Raw genomic sequence first — 8,321 nt, forward strand, 5'->3', positions numbered from 1 at the left:
GGCTAGCGAAAGGGTCGTCAGAACGAGGCTATGAATAGGTCGTTCTCAGATCCTATGCGTAGCGTAGTAGGAGATGTACTTTAGTCAGACTGGTAGACTGGCGTACTAATCACTATAACCTAGCGCTGAGTTAACAAACTGTAGGGAATCTGAAATGATAGTATATTCATGGCATGTAACGCGCGAAATGATTATACGTCCTACACCTTAATACGTTTGAAATACGATAATCCTCGATTTCTTTAAAAAAAAAAAAGTGGAAAACCACAGGTCACCCAACACGACATAAACGAAAATGTTGCGGGTTCGTTTGATTACGGTAGTGGAAGTGCAAGCCCTCTAGCCCCGAGATGAGCAGAACTAAACATTTTTACACATGTTATAAGTACCAGAAAGTAATTTAGAAACCTAGGATATACATATGTGCGTATTGCCTTTTGTTTGACTAAACTGTCTGTCTCTGTCTCTGTCTCTGTCTCTGTCTCTATCTCGATCTATCTATCTATCTATCTATGTATCTGTGCAATAAATACTCAGAACCAGTTAATATTTAATTACTAATATCGTCTGCACAATTCCTTTATCATTGTTTCGTGATATAAGTTTTATATTTCAGCCTTAACACCTGTCACAAGACTTTTGTCTCTGTATAATTATTTACTTGATGGTTTCCAATAACGTAGTTATTCATGTCACTAAAAACTTTTTTGAAGTTTGAAAGGCAACGATTTGATATCAAAAACATGCAACAGATGGCAAACAATAACTGGTCTAGAAATCAATATAATGCAAGGCTTACAACATTTTCCTAACTGCAATATTTAAAAGAGAATTTACCGTAAATTTAGGTGAAGAATGAAATAAGAATCTGTTGAAATAGCTTCATCATTTTGTCTGTTTTTAAATTGTGCAGTCTGATCAGTTCATAGGCATTCTAGAGTATTTACTTCAAGGTTCTTTGCACATATTCTGTTTAACACGTATGACACGTTTTATACTTTATTTAAGAATTGAATAATAATTTCTGTGCGTTTATACGGGTAATAAAATACATTGGACTTCCTGCAATTCATGAATTCACACAAGCGATACTTGGCCTTCCAGTTGGTTCATAACCATATGAACGCACAAAAAGAAAATAGCATTCAATTCTTTATTTACATTTTACGATACATTGCAAAAAAAATAACTGTTTTGCTTTCTAGAATATCAGAAAATCAGAAATGTCAAGATATCCTTCCGTCATCCTATAACAGAACCACCAAAAGGCCCGCCCACGGGTTTAACGATAATTCGTCTTCTGATAAAAATATTCCTGGTTTTGGTTTGAAAAAATTTTAACCTCAGTGAAAATTCATACTGTCGTGTTTTTATGATCTCTGACACGAACAAATTAGTAAAAGCCTTAATTAAATGTTCTTTTTCAAAGTTTTGGCCTCCAATTTTGAAATATTTTTGGAACCTGACCATTCTGTTCATTGATAAAGTATGTTGATGTTTAATGTATTTAAAAAGTTAATGCCTTAGTAATACAAATTAATGATGCTTGTTATACAGAAATATGGGTTTCTGTTATAAAACTTCCATTTGGCAAGTGATTTGAAGTCAGCGACCTTATCGTAGAATAACCCGAGTTTTTCGTTCTTATGCGTAAGACTATATAACTCAGGCCGTAGGCCTTCGTGATATATTCTTACGCGTAAGAATTCAATCATAATCACACATTAAACTCGAATGCTAACTAAGTTAATTATATTTGAAAAAAAATCCCGAAAATTCACAGCTCAAAACTAGTCAGAACTTCATTTTTCTATTATAATTCGAATTATAGGCATATGTGTTATTTTCTTATATTTCTGTATATTACGCTAACATTAAACGTATAAATTAACGAAATCATGTCGACAATAAGCTCCATAGTACAAATCTTCCGAAATCGTCCGAAACTATCCGCGTAACTTTAAAAATACCACCAAATAACATCGCATTTACTTAATTTTTCTATCATAATTCGATTTACTGTATATGTGATTTTTTTTTATTTCAGTATATGCTTTCATTGAACGTATTTTTTACGATAAAATGTCGACAACTTGTTTCATAGTACAAGTTTTCCGAAATCGTCCGAAACTTTAGCGTAACTTTAAAAATACCACCAAATAACGTCGCATTTTAGCTCGGGGGTGGGGAAACAAAATCGGTCGTACTGACAAAAAACGAATTCGGTGACATACAGTTTTTTGTTAATCAAACGCAAGTAACTATACTTGCGCATTTATGATTGAAATTTACACAAAATTCCTCGACGCAAAAAATGTTTTACTCAAAAAAAAAAAGGACAATTTTTCAGCTAAACTCTACTTACATTTTGTGTAAGTTTGACGCTTTTAATGCGTCATAATCTTAAGGTGCGTCATAGATCATTCACGAAATTTCACAGGAAAGGGAATTTTAAATCTTTTAAAAATATATAAATTTCATTCGTGTCCGCTTCCAACTGAAATTGGGATATGCTGAAAACCTTACAGAAACAAATGAAAATGACGCCAAGAAATGACGCCCAAAAAGTGCCGTTAGTGGCCAAGTTTGACAGCGCACCAAACAAATGTGGCTTAAAAAGAGCCAAACGGAAAACGGGAATAAATCAGAAATATCCTCAATTTTCTTTCGTTAATTTTTCATAGATGTATTTAAAAACAATTCAAAGGTCGCACTTCACCTTAAGATATCGAAATACCATGAAAACCACATCGGTGCATGCGCAGACACCTATCCGTATGTAGATAAATCTAATGTCGGCCCGCAAGAAACCGAAACCGAAACGAGTAACGATTTTTTGGAAAAATAAATCAAAACATACAAGTTACGGTCAAATGATAATACCAAAATGCTTGCGATCGCTTTTGTTGATTGTTTACATCAGTTTATTTTTTGACGTATGGGAAACTACTATACTTTCAATTTCTCGTTCAAGAAATAGGTTTCATTACCTTATTTTAATCAACGATTACAATGTAAAATCTAAATATAGCAATTGCTATTTACTGTTTTACATAGTCTAAAATCGTAAATAAAGGTATAAGTGCTTGCAATTCCATGGAAGGCTGTGAGAATTGCACTTATTTTCACCAACGCAAAAAGTGAAAACATACCTGAAAAGAAAAAAAAAAGACACAAATGTGTATATTTAAAATGTATTACTATCAACTATTACCTCAAATCGGATTTAAGGTAAACTGATCAGGAGATAAATAGATTTTTTTAAAAAGCTGGAACATTTTAAGTCGTCAAAATGACATATAACTGTGTTGGTGTCACGTTAAACCCAACAAAAACAAAACAAATAGATACACTTTGGTAGTTATTAAGTTACTTATTAGACATTCTAATATGCTTTTCTCTGTTAAAACTCTCTTACGTTTGAATGACGTCAATGTTTTTGTTGCGACCAGGAAAGAGCGCTACTATATTCTATCAACTGTTTTAGATTTAGGGCATATTAGAATCGAAATAATACACTCGGGCGGTAATACATCGTACAAATAATTTCACTCGGGCTGCGCCCGCGTGAAATTATTGAGCTTGACGTATAACCGCCCATCGTGCATAAATAGTGTTAAAACACTCTTTTGCTACAAGTTATTTCTTAAATCAAATTCAAGTTTCAAGTTTATTTGAAATTCAAGGCCCATGAGGGCATCTGACATACAACACATAAAAAACAACAATAACACAGATATTAAAATGGCAATACATAGTATACTGCAATGTATCTAGCATGTGGAAAATGAGAATAATACATGTGGTAAATGAGAATAATACATGTGAATAATGAGAATAATACATGTGGAGAATGAGATAGATCTAATACATACTACATGCATTCTAACATTTTGTGTTTGCAAAAAAATGAAAGATTCAACAGCGTATCCTTACTATCACTGTTCATTAGCATATAAAACTTCATAGAATTTGGGTGCTAAAAATAAAACTTATCCAATTTTTTCTTCTCAAGTCATTAAAGTGTGTGCAATTAAATAGATAATGGAATTCATCACCTAAAAGATTTAAATTACAAAGCTGACAGTGCCTTAATTCTCTGGGAATATTAATAAACCTGCCCTTTTCAATAGGTAACTTATGGTTAGTACAACTAAATTACAAAAAGATACAATGGCAAGATCCAAAGTTATATTTTGAAGAACATGAATAAATTTCTACCCTGATAAGATATTAAATTTAAACATAGCCTAACATATGACTAATAAAAATTGTTAAATTATTATGTAGTGGACAATAATGATAGATACCCTGTAATTACAAACACTAAAGGAAAATAAAAAGTCTCGGTTTATTGAAGTGTTTCAGATAATCAGAAGATGATTGTGATTGAAATCTATGTAGTTTTAAAAATATTATTATTATTATTATACCAGATTTATATAGCGCCCTTTCATGATCAATTTCACGTTCAAAGGGGGCTTTACATAGTTCAAATGCAGCCACACAGGGGGCATAATTCATCCTCTACTAGTACAGACACAGAGCGATCGGGCCAGAGGGACAGAGTGAGACAAAGCCCCCACGACAGAGAGATCAAAATCAGATTTCAGGCATGTCCGCTAACTTAGCCTAGCTCGTTGCCCAATAGACAGCCTGGGTTTTTTAACGTGCCCAGTGTATAGCACTGATAAAACCAAGGATTGCCGGTTCCTGACCAGTACACCTCTATTGGGTGGGAAACACTGAAAAGCGTTTCTGAAAGTTCCCCAGTAGCTGCCGGGTATCGAACCCCCGACCTCAGGATTGGAAGGCCAGTGCGCAAACCACTGAGCTATCCGTCCACCTAAAAATACAGCTATGTTGTCATATAATAGGTTATATTTTAGATTTACAGTAAAAGTTGCTTCAATATTATCCCAAGTATTATTCAGAATTGTTGAAATTGAAAAGTCGAAGTTTGTAACGCGACAATTGTCGTGCTAATGTCAACTTATCGACTGAATTTGTAAGGCGAAAAGTATCAATTTAAGTCTTAACTTCTACTTTTCATGCCAGTTCTTTGGCCGATAATTTCGTGATATTGTCGCTTCAGTTTCGACTTTTCGTTCTAGCGTTACTTAGTTTAGAGAGTTAGGATTAGCCGTTAGTTAGTCCTAGAACGAAAAGTCGAAATTAAAGCGATGTTATCGAGAAAATATCGGCCAGTCTTGTTCGAAAAGTGGAAGATAGGCCACTTAATTTCAACATTTCGCGCTAGATTATGGATCGACAAGTTGATGTTTGCGCGACAATGCCCGGGTCAACAACTTCAAGATTTCTACTTTTCGCGGGACATCTTTGCGCGAGAAGTTGAAGTTAAGGCTTTTAAATTTCTACTTTTCGCGCTTCATTCTAGATCGAGAAGTTGACGTTTGCACGACAATTGTCGTGTTAAAATCTTCAGGTTTTCGACTTTTCGCGGTAAATTTTCAGCGCCAAAAGTTGAAATTGCCCCCAGAAAGTAATAGTCAGCTAACCGAGTCTTGTAATAATTGGTAGATCTATAGGCCTGCTGTAGGCCGCTCCTTAAAGAGAAGAGAAAACATAAAAACGATCACATACCGTTTGAATTTCACTCAAACTCCTAGGTGAAGACTTGGCTACATTTTGAGCACGTGGGCGTCTTCGCAGTTTCTTGCAAAAAAGTATTTGAGATGCCAATTCCAAAAATAATGTCGAAAAAGAATACACGAAATGCAAAATGTATTTTCCGGCAATGTGAGAAATTTAAGACGTGATCACCAAAACATATTCAGCCATCTCACAAAAATGATTCCAACATGTTGATCCAGAGCTTATTGCCGATATAGCAAAATACGAAATGACAAAACCTTTTCTCTTTGCAAATAAATTTAAATCGTGTTGATCGAAAAATATACAACAATGCCAGAATTTTATTGCGAGAAAACCATAAAGATTTAGAGATCTCCCCTTAATTTTCTGCACTTGTGAAAACGTTTTCTCACAACTGAAGGCCCTTTGAAGCTTCCGTAGAAATTAGATGCTTAATTTCAAGTTTTCGCGTGTCTGTCTGGTCGAAAAGTCGATGGCGGAAACAGGATTCCGTATTTGTGTGTTAAAATAAATTTATGGGCTTAAAATAACCATTATGGAGACTGGCGATTCGACTATCCTCATCAAGTCGTGTGCTTTAAAGAACGGATAACAGGCTTGTAACTGAAACTGCTGCTGTTGTTTGTGACCGAATAAATGTGCTATTATACATTAAAACTAAGTATAATTAGCGCCCATGAGCAACGCAAATTTGCATTCAGCCAAGAGAAATTCACCAAATGCATAGTTGGAAAACCGTCTGGGAGCAGATAATTAAACAGATCTTATTATATGCTGTTAGTAAACCGTCAGCCTTTTAGAAAATTGTATTTCAGCTAGGTTAATAAATAAACAGTACATTTGTCTGTTTGTAAATTGAAAAAGACATGTAAATTAGCTAGTGTTCAAGTCAGTTTAAACAAAACCCACGACTATAGCGTTTATGAATATAACCATAGCAAAACAATTTCTCCACCCTATCATTTTTCTCAAAGCTTTGGTTTTAATCCCGGGAAAATACTTTACTTGCTATACAAATGTTACATTATACAATACGCTATTGATCTTTAAACAAACACAGTATATATGGTGTTAAACTTCAATAAAGATCAAGTACTAATATGGCCAGTTTTTCAACTCTAGCACTAAGAAAGGCTTAAACCAGTATTAGTTAAGCCATCGCTCAACCTTGTTTTCTAACGGATTGTTACTAATACTCGGCGGGTATATTTGCGATGTGTTAGCTAAGCCTTGGCCACACACTATGAACATGTAGATACAGTCATCGGACCGTTTCGCTTTATTTTTACACATATAAAAGTGTTACTTTGTGATTTACTACTTTCGAAAAAGAAATTCTCATAGAAATCATAGAAAAATACAAAGACACATTAAAAAACAAAAGCACTAGCGCCCGTCTAATGAATGAAAAAATAATTTGCTGGGAAAATGTGAATTTAATTCAAGGTAAGACTACAAACATTCCTATGTTTGCTCATTTGGCCAGTTTTTCAACTATTAAGTAAAGACTTAAGCTCCGACTTAAGCCGTTTCGGATATATTTACAACGCTTGTCAGCACGTGAATAACGGGGCTCGACATAAGTTAAACCTTCACTTGGATTTTTCTACTTTGAGCGTTGTCAGCAATGGCTTATCTTTCTATTGTTATTTTAAACCTGGGGCATAGGTGGTTTAAGAAAAGATAGATGCGGAGTATTTAGACATGGATTTAAATATCCAGCATGAAGTTAAAGCAGAAATGTTGAGGAGGGAGGGAATGATACGGGACTGAGCAAACCCTTTCGTTATATACGACGATTTGGACTTTTGGATAGATTTCGTCTCAGTAAAGCTAGTATTAGAGATGTTTTACTTTATAAAAAAAACTTAAACCAACGCCGATGCCAACGTCGACGCCGACGCTGGGGCGAGTGCAACAGCTCTATGTTTTTATTCGAAAAGTCGAGCTAAAAATGTAACAGATTCAACTCTTCAATTTAACTTTACTATACTCGCTACGTTTATATACGTTTCAAAATATACATACAAGCATAAATATATAAATGCATGTAATTAATTATAATAACATGTAACGCACAAATATGTAGGTGAACATATATATATGGATACGCACGTCTGTATTTATACGTCTCCTTTCAATGACGTGTGGATTTTGAAATTCATGCATTTGCAAGTGCAATTAGTGTACTATTAATTTAAATTTACAATTACTAGTGTATATTGCACGCGTTTTGTACATGAAAGGTCGAACATTTAGGACTGTAATGAGCAAACATAGGAATGCTTTTAGTCTTACCTTGAATTAAATTCATTTGTCACCTTTTCCCAGCAAGTATTTTTTTTTCATTCATTAAACGGGCGCTAGTGCTTTTGTGTTTAAATATGTCTTTGTATTTTTCTATGAAGTCTATGAGAATTTCTTTTCGAAAGTAGTAAATCACCAAAGTAACACGTTTTATACATGTATATGTAAAAATACAGCGAAACGGCCCGATGACTGTATCTACTTGTTCATAGTGTGTGACCAAGGCTTAGCTAATACATCGCAAATATACCCACCGAGTATTAGTAAAAATCCGTTAGAAAACGAGGTTGAGCGATGGCTTAACTAATACTGGTTTAAGCCTTTCTTAGTGCGAGAGTTGAAAAACTGGCCAATTGTGTTATTGTTTTCATTCTTTCTAAATGTTCCACCTTTCATGT

The sequence above is a fragment of the Mercenaria mercenaria genome, chromosome 13 (genome assembly GCF_021730395.1).
Source record: "Mercenaria mercenaria strain notata chromosome 13, MADL_Memer_1, whole genome shotgun sequence".
NCBI classification, from domain to species: domain Eukaryota; kingdom Metazoa; phylum Mollusca; class Bivalvia; order Venerida; family Veneridae; genus Mercenaria; species Mercenaria mercenaria.